The sequence below is a fragment of the Tursiops truncatus genome, chromosome 10 (assembly GCF_011762595.2).
Source record: "Tursiops truncatus isolate mTurTru1 chromosome 10, mTurTru1.mat.Y, whole genome shotgun sequence".
NCBI lineage: Eukaryota > Metazoa > Chordata > Mammalia > Artiodactyla > Delphinidae > Tursiops > Tursiops truncatus.
In genome coordinates, this window is record NC_047043.1 from 38,186,576 (window position 1) to 38,200,600 (window position 14,025).

Sequence of the window (14,025 nt, forward strand, 5' to 3'; positions counted from 1 at the left end):
CCACAACTAGAGAAAGCCTGCGCGCAGCAATGAAGACCCAACACGGCCAAAAGTAAATAACTAAATAAAAATTTTTATAAATAAATAAAACTGCCACGACCTCTTTCCTACTTTATTTTTCCATACAGCATTTCTCACCATCTGACATGCTATTTACTTAATTCTGGCTCCCTCCCCCTTCCCCAGCACAACTACCATGAGAGCAGGAGATCTGTTTATCTGCTTTGTTCATTCCTACATCCCTAGTGCCTAGAACAGAGCCTAGCATGTAGGAGGTACCCAATAAATACCCACTGAATGAATGGAAGGAAGGAGAGTGGAGAGAAAGATGGAGTCAGATTTAAGCTAATCCTGGATCCTCAACAATCTGAAAGAAACTATTACCATCTGAGTGAAGGTGTGGGGGAGCTCCAAAAGCAAGGAGCAGATGCTATCTGAGGCCTTCTCTTTTGCTCCCAAGAACTCCCAAAAAGGTTCCCCCAGAGAGCATATTGTCTTAAATATTAGTTTGAAGAAAGTCTGGACCTAGAATCTCCAACTGCCATGAAAAGGATGCTCTAAGACTACCTTAAAATAAGAACAAGGATCAGCCAAGTCACCCCCTGTGCTTGGAGATGGATGACCCCTGTAGTAGTTTCCTGTTGCCACTGTAACAAATTACCACAAACTTAGTGGCTTAAAACAAAACACTTATCCTCTTAGAATTCTGAAGGTCAAAAATCCAAAATTAGTTTCACTGGACCAAAATCAAGGTATTGGCAGGGCCGCACTTCCTCCAGAGGTTCTAGGGGAGCACTTGTATCCTTGCCTTTTCCAGCGTACAGAGCTGCATTCCTTGCATTCCTTGGCCTCTTCCCCCATCTTCAGAGCCAGCAGACCTTGCTGCAGTAGCCACTCTGCCTTCTTCTGTATCAGATCTCCCTTTGCCTCCCTCTTCAAAGGACAATTGTGATTGCACTTAGGGCCCACTAGGATAATCCAGGATAATCTCCCCACCTCAAGTTCCTTAACTTAGTTGCATCTGCAAAGTCCATTTTGCCATACAAGGCAGCATCCACAGGGTCCAGGGATTATGGCCTGGATATCTTTGGGGGCCACTACCCAGTCCACCACCACGAAAGACAGGCACCAAGAGTTTGGGAGAAACACAGTTCAGACCTGTGGTCCATTGGAAAGAAGAGTCAGATCGGGAGTCTCGGCAAGGTCCTGGGCCAGAGTCTTTCTTTAGCTGTAACTAGGGAGTGGGGAGTTATTTTCGTGCAACTGAGCATTTTGGTCCTTGGAGGGCCTCCTTAGAAGAGAAGGGTAGTTTTCTCTTCTCCAACCTGATGTCCCCAATGGACCACTCAGAAATTCATCCCAGGATGCACATGCTGAGGGTCAAGGGGAACCCAGCAGGATCTCTGGACTGTCCTGAAGGCTTTTAAGGAGGGGAAGCTGCAAAGAAATGGTGTGGGTCAGACGAACAAGCTCGGGTTCAGGGATGGCAGGTAAGCTTTTTCCCATGAGACCTGCCTGGGGTGGAGGGTTCTGAGAACCCATCTGGGTTGCGTGCTTGTTTGGAAAAAGGAATGATCAGTAATCTCTGGGTTCTGGCAAGTTCAAGGACAGCCTGTTTATCAGGCGAGTGGGCCTGCAGACGACTGTGTCTGCAGGGCAGCCTGCCTGGCTCCTGCTGCCACCGGGAGAGCAAAGCTGGCTTGTACTTCCATTAGAGCGGTGACCAAGAAACTCCACGCCGCTGAGGTCACAATTCTTGGATGAGGGAAGTGCCAAAAGCAGTGACGAGGATCAAAGAGTTACAGCAGATCACAAATGAAAGAAATGAAAATCTGTTTTTAGGTACCTATCAATATAATAATATAGAAATGAACTTAAACATGAGGTCGTTTCCCCATAACACCTGGGAGCCTCTCCCTTCAGGACCCTCCCCATGGGAGAACTCTTTCGAAGCTGAGTGGCTATGAGCTGTGGATAATTCAGTAATGGTCTCGGGAGAGCTGCAGAGATGACGCCAAGGCCCGGGAGAAGTCAGGCTTTGCAGATGGGGCTTGAAAGAAAAAGAAGGGCAACGCACTGCCTGGAACCCCAGGAACTGTCGAGCAGCAGATGAAGACTCCCGTGCTTAGGCTGGGCTTCCAGTGCCATGGCCCGGTGTCAACCAGGGAGGGAACCAGTGCAGGAAGGCACTTCCTCCTGAGCTCAGCACCCCCAGAGCCTCGGCTCCATGAAACCAGCACTTACCGAGGTGCCTAGATCTCTAAGTCATGACCCCACTCACTGAGCGCTAAGAGTCACACCCAGGTCTGCCCAACACCAACGCAGCTCCTGCGCTTCCCCAGGCATCTTTTCAGACAGAGAAGAGTCACAGAGACAAGGCAGGAGGACGAGGTGCTTAAACCTGGCAGCCAGGGCCCCGGGAACCGCAGAAGCAGCCAGCCCCACGCTAAGGCTGGAGACCCGCGGAGAGCAGAGGCTTTGTTGGGTCTCAAGCGGCTCCTCCAGCCTCATCCTCCATCACTCTTTTTGCTGTTTTCCCCCTCGATCCCCTTCTTTCCTCCTCTTTATCCCTCTCCCCACCATCCTTTCATTTGTCCCCCTCTTTCTTCTCACTCTTCTCCTCACTTCCTCATGGTCTATGATACTGAAACTGAAGTGTTTTTGAAACACTGCCAGTGGTGTTACAAGAAGCTTTATTTTTCCTACTTTTTATTTGATAAATTATGATTGACTTTTTAATGTGTCTTGACAATAAAACCTAAATTTAGTTGCCTTTTAATTTTTGTGAGCCCTTTTATTTTTGTGAGCCCTCTGGTGTATCAGCATCCCTAAATAACGCGTGTGTGCGTGCGTGTGTGTGTTACTCCACCCATGCTCTGGGTACTTAATCAGTATGGCTGACAGTTCAAAATCAATTAATTTTAACAGCAACCAGAGGAACTCAGATTAAATACGAGGAAGAATTTCCTCATACTTAGACTACTGCAGTAATCTCCTACCTAACCTCTCTACCTTCATTCTTTCTCCATTTAATCCACCTTTTTGCACTATTAACATAATCACTCCTTGCTCTAAAACCATCAACGGCTACCCACTGCCCAAGGAACACAGAGTATAAATTCCCTCACCTGGCATTAAATGGCTTCTATCAACCTACTAGGAATTTCCTAACAGTGGTTTCTAGGAATGGAAATTGTGAGAAAACACTTTTCTCCTGGAAGTATTCATATACAGGCCAGGTTACCTCACGTAAGGGATGCTAAAAAGAAGTAGTAGCTGGTCTCCAAGGAGGCCTCTCTCCCTCCCAGTGAACCATGCCTCTTGTTGTTCATACCCTTATGTAGCCCTCTCCTGAATCTGAGCCGGTCCTATGACCAAGAAAACACAAAGTGACATTGTGTGACTTCCAAGATTAGGCCATAAGAAACCTTGCTATTTATGCCTGGATCTCTCAATACACTCACTCTTGGGATATTTCTGCTCAGAACAGCTGCCATGCTGTGAGAGGCACAAGGCACATGGAGAGGCCACATGTAGGGTACCCTAGTCAACAGCCAGCATCAGTGCCAGCCATGTGAGGGAGCCAGTGTGGACAACCAGCCCAGCTGAGCCTTCAGATGACTCCTGCCCTGGCCTCTACTTGACTACAGCAACATGAAAGACCCCAAGTGAGAACTGCCCAGCTGAGCCCAGTCAACCCACAGAATCATTAAAAATAATAAAGTGCCAATTCCACTTAAGAATGTCCTAGGGGCTTCCCTGGTGGCGCAGTGGTTGAGAGTCCGCCTGCTGATGCAGGGGACATGGGTTCGTGCCCTGGTCCGGGAAGATCCCACATGCCCCGGAGCGGCTGGGCCCGTGAGCCATGGCCGCTGAGCCTGTGTGTCTGGAGCCTGTGCTCCGCAACGGGAGAGGCCACAGCAGTGAGAGGCCCGCGTACAGAAGAAAAAAAAAAAAAACAAAGGATGTCCTAGATGAGCCAATAAAAACTAACTTTATTAAATCATGACCCTTGAATACATGTCTTTTATTTTTATTTTATTTATTTATTTTTTGCAGGCCACGCCACACAGCATGTGGGATCTTAGTTTTCCAACCAGGGATTAAACCTGTGCCCCCTGCAGTGGAAGCCCAGAGTCTTAACCACTGGACCACCAAGGAAGTCCCCGGAGTACATGTCTTTTAAATATCCTATGTAACAAAACAAACAGGAGTTCCATGATTGTTTCAAGAAAAAGCAATTGTGCAATTGTTTGAGTTGCAAGCTAAACTAGCCATTTTTTTCATGAAACACCTTTTTTACTTGAAAGAAAAGAATAATAGACAAATTAATTATGATTATTTATATTGGGTATTTGACAAACTTTCTCTTGGAAATGAATGAAGTGAGACTGTCACTTCAAGAAAAGAAACTGACAGTATGTTACAAACAATAAAAAGCAAGCTTTCAAGAGAAAATTCAAATTATGGAAAACTTGTATCCACCGTTGTGAGCTTCACAGCTTCCCAGTACTTGAAGGCTTTTCTGATGAGAGCAGTGGTCTTAGTATGATTTACTGACATTGTAAAATGAAGCATGTCAACATTTAGATCTATATAACTCAGTAAACCAATTATTTCCCAATGACCAATTCAAAGTAAAAGATCCATTCAAAGTGCCAGATGGGCCAATGGATTATAATGTCACAAAGTATGAAAAGTTTGTTGATAAGATTTCAGAGTCCACATTCCAACTAACCTTTAAGAAACTACCACTCATCCAGTTTTGGTATAGTAACAAAGAAAAATATCCACAATTATCTGCAAAAGCTACTAAAATATCCCTCTCCTTCTCAATTACATATCTGTGTGCAGCCAGATTTTCTTCATATCCTTCAGCTAAAACAATGTACTTAAAGAGACTGAACACAGGGTTTCCCTGGTGGTGCAGTGGTTGAGAGTCCGCCTGCTGATGCAGGGGACACGGGTTCGTGCCCCAGTCTGGGAAGATCCCACATGCCGCGGAGCGGCTGGGCCCGTGAGCCATGGCCGCTGAGCCTGCGCGTCCGGAGCCTGTGCTCCGCAACGGGAGAGGCCACGACAGTGAGAGGCCCATGTACCGCAAAAAAAAAAAAAAAAAAAAAAAAAAAAAAAGAGACTGAACACAGAAACAGTTATGAGAATCCAGTTCTCTTCTATTAAACCAGACATTAGCAAAAATGTAAAACAATGTCACTCCTCTCAACATTTTTGTTTTGGAAAATAGCTATTTTTCATTAAAAATGTCATTTATGATAAATGTAATGGATTTATTATTATATCAAATGAATTCATAAATTTGTAATTTTTAAAACTGCCTCAGTTTTAATTTCTAATACAGTAAACAAAAGTTCTTGAGGTCCTTAACAATTTTTTTGTTTAATAGTTTTTTTAAACAAATTTTTTTATTTTTGGCTGCGTTGGGTCTTCGTTGCTGCGTGCGGGCTTTCTCTACTTGCGGTGAGCGGGGGTTACTCTTTGTTGCGGTGAGCGGGCTTCTCATTGCAGTGGCTTCTCTTGTTGCAGAACATGGGCTTTAGGCGTGCGGGCTCAGTAGTTGTGGCTCTCGGGCTCTAGAGCACAGGCTCAGTAGTTGTGGCACACCCGCTTTGCTGCTCCGTGGCATGTGGCATCTTCCCGGACCAGGGCTTGAACCCGTGTCCCCTGCATTGGCAGGCGGATGCTTAACCACTGTGCCTCCAGGGAAGCCCCCTTAACAGTTTTTAAGAGCATAAAGTTGACTTCAAAATAAACGGGCTTTCTTTCAAGGTGGCCAATCTGACACCCAGTTTCTTCAGGAACAAAGCCAATCCTCAGGGATGACTTGCTCCTATAAATGAGTATCCTTGTACAGCACCATGCTTTTAGTACCCACTGAGTCTCTAATGTCTAAAAAATATTTCTGTGCATATATCTTCTCTCACCAACTAGGTTTCACTCACTTGGGCCATGGGGACAGCCAAGGACTACGTCTGAAACCATCTGTCACAGCACCTGGCCCACAAAAGTGCCTCAGATGGGAAAGACTAAGATGACAACACCAGTTTTTTGAGATTAACACTGAAAAAATCTGATAAAGCTACAGCCTCATCTTTGCCAGTGGAAACTAAGAAAGAAAACTTCTAGCTGGGGCTGGGAGCTCAAAGCTAAGGGATGGACAGGACAACTGACCCTGGACATGGACAATAGGTGCCACTGTGGCTAGCTGCTGCTCAAACAAACGACAAAGCGAATCGAGTCCATGCAGCAGCTCTCCCTACTCAGGGAGAACTTCTCTCTCGTCTCCTCTCAGAGAACCTCAGAAGCCTCCCAAACCCTCCTTCTTCCGCCTTCACATTTCCTTCAGAGGAAAGAACTTGGTATGGGTTTCAGAACAGGAGGGGCCCCCGCCTCAGGCCTTCCTGCAAGATCCACAAACAACCCGACCCCTGCAGACTGACAGACACATGGGCTCAGCACCCTGTTTGGCAACAGGAAAACTCACGGGGTGTTAAAGGCAGAGAAAGGGAAGTGAAGCCCATAAACAGCTAGTAGAACCACTGAGCTTCAGAGACTAAAACAAATCAGAGAGGAGCCCCACGTTTCCCCTGGCCCCCAGCAGGGACCCCACCATGGCCTGGCTTCCCAGATAGTTGGGACAACGAACATCAAATTCCCTGGAGCTCCCCTTCCGAGAGTTTACAAAACCTGCCAGGCATCCTGAGAGCAAACAGGGAAACAGCAATGCAAAGCACAGAGCATTGTTCTGACTCTCGTGAGGACCCGATATCCCAGCAGAGATGGAAGAAACAATTCCGTGTATCATGCCCAGCACTCTCTCATACATGCCACCAAACTACAGACCCATGAGACAGGGACAGAATCTGGTTTTTCACTGTCATCATTTTCCAAGTGCCTAGTAATGTACCTGGCACATAGCAGGCACCCCAAAACATTTGTTATTTAAATGAAAGAAAAAGATGGACACTATCTTTGTGGCCTGGCACCCAAATAATATGGGCAGAGAAGAAAGTCTGTACATTTCTTTCTTTATTTTTTATTTTTTTTTATTTTGCGGTACGCGGGCCTCTCACTGCTGTGGCCTCTCCTGCTGCGGAGCACAGGCTCTGGACGCGCAGGCTCAGCGGCCATGGCTCACAGGCCCAGCCACTCCGCGGCATGTGGGATCTTCCCGGACCGGGGCACGAACCTGTGTCCCCTGCATCGGCAGGCGGACTCTCAACCACTGCGCCACCAGGGAAGCCCCTGTACATTTATTCATTCAACAAATACTTAGCATCTCCTCTGTGCCAGACACTGTCCTAGACACAACAGGACACAAAATAAGTCCCCGCCCTTGTGGAGTCTATGTTTCAGTGGGTGTAAAGGTGAAAATCTTAATGCTCCTCAAAAAAAACCACATAAGCCATAGAATCAATAATTATTTAATAAGTTCCCACTATGTGCAAGTACCAGATGCAGTGACAGGCTCCTGGGATCTGGGACTCAGCGCTAGTGAAACCATTTCATCTGAGATGTGTCCATCAGCTGTCAGAGGCCCCTGGGTAAGGAAAATGGGATTACCTCTTTGGTGCATCTGTCCTCATCTGTCGGTGAACAGAAGCCACTGCGTGAGTACCACGTGCATACCCCAAAACACCATGCAACGCTGCGGGATAGAAAGAAAGCCAACATCTTTAGCTGAGAGGCACCAGGGGTCAGAAAAGCAGCTCTGATACATTATAATTAAACATCAGGGCTCAGAGAGTGCTCCTAAGGCAAGCTGGCTCCTCCTCTGTCCCTCACCCCCGCTCCCCCCACCGCCCCAGATGTTGTGATTCTGAGCCTGAGTCAGCAAATATTTCCCAACCCTGGAAGTAGTCTGCTTACTTCCAAGTAAGCAGACACCGGCTTTGCTGATTCTATCAGCATGGGGCAGGAAGAGCTGGCAAGGTGAAGAAGAAGCCGGAGCCCAACACCCCCCCACAGGTGGCAGCTCCTAAATGCAGACGCCCTGAGTCATGCTTAATTCTTTGACCAAAGCCCAGTAGAGACGGCACTGGAGTCACACCCTAATCACCAGCCTCTGAGCTGTGAAGGCCAAGAACCATATGCCAAGGAAGAAGACCCACATATCTGAAACCTGATACAAGGGGCCATTTCCTCCCTGCCAGGCTCAAGCAAGTGCCTAGCTCTCCTGACACCACAGAACTCAGCTGCAAGTGGCTCCTCGCTCTGGATCCAAAGGCACAGAGGAGGGCCTGTAGTTTAGCTTCCCAGTCCGCAGGTAACACCCTAAGAGGTGGGCCTCTGTATTTGGTGACAGACTACAGCTGAAGCCTTTAGAAGCGACAGGGCCAGCCCCTCCGGAGAGAAGCTGCGCCATCCCAGGACATGCCAGGAGCCATGGGCCCTGAGGACAGCTTGCACAACAGCCAGGACATCTGCATTCTATCCAAGGAAGAGGCCTACCAGCTTCCCAGGCCAGTGCCCGACAATGGCTGTCCTCTCACCAGGCCCTGGGGGATGGGGTCTGAGGGACCACAGGTGAGGCTGGAAGGCTGAGTGAGGGCAATTCTTCCTGAGTGGGTGGAGGCACACACCAAAGGAGGAGGAAAGCAAGGAGAAAGGCAGCCAAACAAACGAGCGGTTCGTTAAACTAAGGACTTAATGGGCTACACCATCTGTAGGATAATGTCAGGGGCCTGTCTGCCCACCCCTTTGAAAAAGAGAGGCAGGCTGACCCAAGCTCTGCCAACGTCACCGAATGGGCACTTGGTAATTGATGATCATGACTACCCACATGGAAGATGACGCGGTGGACAAACTGCAAGAAGCTATCTGGCCAGAGCTTCTGGTGAACAAGCTGCTCTCCAAGGCCTGGGCCTGACATCCTCTCAAGCCCTTCTCACCTGCTGCCTCAGTAGAGAGCGCTATCAATGGGTAAGCAGACAGAGGAGTAGCAAACGGCTCCAAAGAGTCAGGTAAAGTCCTGGGGAGCCACAGGCTGGACTAAATCACCACCAAATACACAACCCCAACTTCATCAGAATGACCCATTAAAGCCCCAAAGGGATGTTTTCCATTGGAACAAGGAACCCCTTTTGGTCCAGTCTGCCCTATTCCCCCCACCGCCCAAGTGCTGCTTGGGAGAGGACTCAAAGGGTTAGTGGAGAGGGCACTGGCTCAGCCATCCACGACCCTACTCCTTTCACAGAAAAGGGTCTGTGCACAAGAGGGTTCCAAAACTGTAAAGTCTGGTCTGGTTGTTTCAGTTGGCTCTCCACCACAGTTCCTGAAGGCTGCCAATTCTGTCCAATTCTGGCTCAAAGACAGAGAGCACGATCCTCAAAAGAGGAGACCTAGAAACCTGGAGCCCGGTGAAACAACAGGCCTTCATTTCTGAACTGAGAGTGGGTCACGCTTTCAGAATCCTCCAAAATCAGATAGGGCAGAAATATAGGATATGTTATTTCCTGAAGATCTCTCTAGGGGACCAACGCCAAATAAAGGAGCTCAAATTGAACGCATCTGTAAAGAACTTTCAGTCTGGCAAGAAGGTTAAAGATCCAGAAGCACCGTGAAGGTGGTGGGTTCTCTAGCCACAAAGAGGATGATCTCTGTGACTGGAAGCAACTCAAGTTCCTGACACCATCTTCCTAATGCAGCCCCACAACCTGTCCAGGCAGATACTGACTGGCTACGCCTGGGCAAAGGGAACAGGACTTCAGTGTCAGCCTCTCTCTCTTAGAGCCACAGGAAATGAAGCTCCCAAGGAAAACAGAGGGAGAAGAACCTTCAAGAGAACCTGCTCAGTTATCGACATCAGAAGCCCCAGACACATTCAGAGATGCGTGAGGGAAAAATCAGCAGGTGGTTCGAGTCACCAATAACTAAAAGGGACAGCTACCTGCCAGCCCCAGGGCTATCAGGCTGGCAATCTATTTAAAAACTCAAACAGGAAAAAAAATGTTCTGGAGCCAGTACGGAGGAAAAGGTTGAGGACCACAGGCATTCTCTGGGGCATAGATTCTGGAGACTTCTCTTAGCTCTCTGAGATAGGGCATAGGGTAGAGGGTGGGAATCAGGGCAGAGATAGGCTGAGGTATCATGGTTTAAAGGTGTACAGTATATCCAGAGTGTAAAGCCACAAAGCCCTGTTTCCTGGAAGGGGAAAAGAGTTGGATGAGGCCTCCAGCTATCCCTGGCATACACCCAATTCAGCGGCTGATCTCTCCTCAAAGGTTCCTGGAAGTCAACAGACCCATAAAGGGGAAGTACGAAAGCTGAGATTGGAAGAATGGTCTACAAATTGGACATTATCCCTGATGCAACACCCCAGTAAATTCTCCCACACAAACATTACCTGCTATTTACCTCAGACATTCAGCGCCTTACTTCAATCAGGGGCTGAACACCCACACGCCCACTCCACAGGTATCTCAACTGCGGGTCATGGGAAAGCAAAGTAGTGTCTGCAGCTAATGCTTCTCCCAGAAGCAGAGGCAAGGAACTGGGAAGGAAGGGGAGGTGGATGACAGGAATGCAGAGGGCATGGCTGATTGGAAAGAAATCAGAGAGTGGGGCAAAAACAGGGCTTCTGGGGGGAACCTGGGTAGGAGGGGCTTAGGTAGACAGGGATTGCAGGCACGGGCTGAAAAAGCCCGGTAACACCGCGAGGAAGATGGGGGGGCGTGATACTGAGAGGGGCCAGGCAACGCGGGAAGGAGAGAACAGGGATGGGAAAAGAGAGAGAAGACACAGGTCAAGGTTGGGAGGACGAAGACAGGAGACAAGGATAACGAGGGGGACAGAGAAGATCTCCAAGGAGACCCTGGGTAGAGAGGGCAATGAATTTGAGGACACCAGAGAAGATATGAAAGAAGAGATCAGAGACAAGGGTGGGTAGTGGGAGAGGACCTAGAGCCTGGGATGGGGCTCTCAGAACACAGAAGTGGGAGGAGACGGAGACACGAGGCCCAAAAGGGGGCACAGAGTCTGGGGGTTGGGGGGAGGCCTGTGGTTCGGGCTCAAATATTGATAGGCGTCCAAAGGCTGGGGGAGCAGGAGAAGCGGGGCGGGGTGCCAGGAGAGCAACGGACGACCGCGACCCGCCCGGGCCAGAGCGACAGGAAGCGGCAGCCGCTCCGTCAGCCGACCCCTGCGACTCTCCCCACTCCACTCCCCGCCGGGCCTTCCGCCCCAGCCGCGTTGCCCGCCTCAGCCCGGGCCCGCTGCTTCCCTCCGCTGCTTGCCTACCCGCTTCCCCGGACCCGGACTGACCTGTTCTGGCTGCCCTCCGCGCCACCGCCGCCGTCCCGCAGGCTCCGTAGGATCCTTCGGCTCCTGCCAAAACTTTTCCCATTAATCCCCAGATCCGCGGCGGCCGCGGCGGCCGCGGCGTCACACGCTGCGCCTCCTGGCCCCGCCCCACAAGAGTGACGTCACCGCGCAGCTCCTCCCCTCCCCTCTCCACGCCCCCTTCCGCCCCGGTCGCGGCCAATCACCGCGCCTCCTAGAGTCGCCCCTGATTCTGCCACTCCGCCCACCAGCACGCTGACCCGGGCCCGCCTGCAGCGTCCTCTGGTGCGGGACGAGGGCGCAGCAGCTCAAGGAGGAGCTGGGGAGGAAGCTCCAGGGCCAGTAAAGCAAGTCTGGCAAGTATCACAAAAGAGAATTTAAAGCTGGAAGGGAACTTAGAGATCATCTCGTACAGTCTCCTCAAACTTCCAGTGAAGACACTGTCCCAGAAAAGGTGCGTGACTTGCAGTGAGAAGCAATGCTGAGGTTAGAACCTGGATATCCAAATTCCACTGGAAAAGACTGTGCTCCCTGTAATTTTCACAAAAGGGCCTTGCTCCCTCAAGAGGCTTCTGCAACTAGAAATTTATGGTTCTGGATTTCTTACCTATCTTCCTATTTATCTAATACACTTGCCCACCTAAATGGGGAGCACCCTCCTTACTGTTGTAGAAAATTCTGTTCTCGCTTCTTAACCCAGGTCTTTAGGACCTGGAGGAGACGTGTTATTCCAACCTTCAGATATACCATAAAAAGGTACCCAGCAGCTGGAGGGCAGTATGGGAGAAGAAGATGGGTTTGCCATCTGGCAATGAACAAAACTTGATCAATGGGTATTGGTGTATGATCAATGGGTAACTTCCTCCTTTCCATCATCTTTAAAATAAAGATTACCTCTCCCCCTCTCCTACACTCCTAGATATCTGGATAGTAGAACTACGAGTGCTTTTTTTTTTCTTTCTGCTTCTTTTTTTTCTACTTTTTGAAATGAATGTGCAGTACTTTTTTTTTTTTTGCTGCAGCATGTGGGGATCTTAATTCCCCTACCAGGGACCATAACCCCTGCAGTGGCAGAGTCCTAACCACTGGGCCGACAGGAAATTCCCGGCGCAGTACTTTTGTAATTCAGATGTCAACCTCCTTGCCTTTGAGATGGAAGAAAAAATGGGTTGTGGAAGCCAAAGCCATCCCTAAGATTTCTGCGAATTTCTCAGGGATTTATATTCTCCTAAATCTCTCTGCCTCCAGGCTCCAGCTTCTGCCAGGCTGTCGCAGTCACACAGTTCAGAAATGTAGAGATGAAACTCAGCCCTTCCTGAGGACTGCCCACACTTCTTCCCACACAAAACATTCATGGGTATAGATGTTATGATGCTCTGGGCCCTGGGGAAGGGTCACGTGATGCATTGCAAACAGTTTAAACTCACACAGCTGACATTTTTTTAAAGTCCTTTCTGCACTGGCGGCGTTGAGGTTTTCTGACTGGCTGTTCACTCCTTAGAGCCTGGTCTTTTCCCAAATTACTACCTCTCCTCCCTGCCCCACCATTCTCTCCTCTATCCCATTCTCTCCAGAGAGAAAACAAATCCTTCCCGCTTTCCAGGCACATCTCTTCATTGCTAGAGTTCCTGCCAACACTCATGCCCTAGAGATTTCACTTTCTCCTCCCTAAAAGTCTCATTTCCCCTAATAAAGACAGCTCCTTCCCTAAAAGAAATTCTGGGAGCACTGTTAAAATACTACATTTTTCAGCTCATTTCATTTTCATATTAAACGGATATATAAAAATATGTACATATATTTTATTTTATTTTTATTTTTGCGGTACGCGGGCCTCTCACTTCTGTGGCCTCTCCCATTGCGGAGCACAGGCTCTGGACGCGCAGGCTCAGTGGCCATGGCTCACGGGCCTAGCCGCTCCGCGGCATGTGGGATCTTCCCGGGCCGGGCACGAACCCGTGTCCCCTGCATCGGCAGCCGGACTCCCAACCACTGCGCCACCAGGGAAGCCCTATACATATATTTTAAACTTAAATCAGTTAGTTTCTATTACTTGAATCTAAAACAGACTAACACAGCTTCCCCAAATCTTCATTTTGACTAGATTTGCCCACAGGCACAGCTCACAGTGGGAAAAGTTGGTCCCTGCCAAGCCTCTGCAACCCTTTTCAGACCAGCCAGAGAGCTCAGCTACCAAAACCTGCTCGGATGCCCAATTACAGTGTAACTGAACAATAACTTACGGTGTAGAATAAGGCTAGACCAGCTTTGAATTAGATCCGGTCTCCTCCACAGCCATTTCAAGCTCCAGCCAGCAGGTGGAGGCCTCCTTAGCCTCCTGAGAACGGCCTCCTCAGCGTTCCTCTTCCTCACCCTCTCACCTACAGCAGGGGCCAGAGAGGCAACTTTCAGCTGGCACCTCTTTGGCCTGGATAGACACTGGTCTTGAGGAAGAGGCGCCTTGCATATCCTGGCAACAGTTTGCAACAAACCACTTGCATTCCAGCCAGTTGCCCAACCTCCCCAACCCTCACGGGTGACCTGGGGCCACAGTGGCTGTATTTTCCACATGGCCCCCAGAGCTTATAGGGATCTATGAAGGTATCAGAGACTGGATACACTCTCCTTTGTCCAGGATGTTTGTAAGGACAAAGGAGTTCTTTTATAACCCTGGAATTAAAAGACTGCAGGGCTTCCCTGGTGGTGTAGTGGTTGAGAGTCCACCTG

General features: G+C 49.2%; 1 protein-coding gene across 2 annotated transcripts in view; it reads right to left on the bottom strand.

Annotated features, from left to right (window-relative positions):
* PPARD (peroxisome proliferator activated receptor delta) overlaps positions 1-11,420 on the bottom strand; it is a 76,150-nt gene extending 64,730 nt beyond the window's left edge. The window contains exons 1-2 of one of the 2 annotated variants that reach the window (XM_004311979.4): positions 11,281-11,420; positions 7,582-7,666 (exon numbers count right to left, since the gene is read on the bottom strand). The gene's annotated coding sequence lies outside the window, so the exon portion shown is untranslated. Of the gene's footprint in view, positions 1-7,581; positions 7,667-10,374; positions 11,062-11,280 lie in introns of those variants that run through there. The other variant, XM_019949794.3, reaches the window with a different exon arrangement.
* Between the last annotated feature and the right edge of the window lie 2,605 nt (positions 11,421-14,025).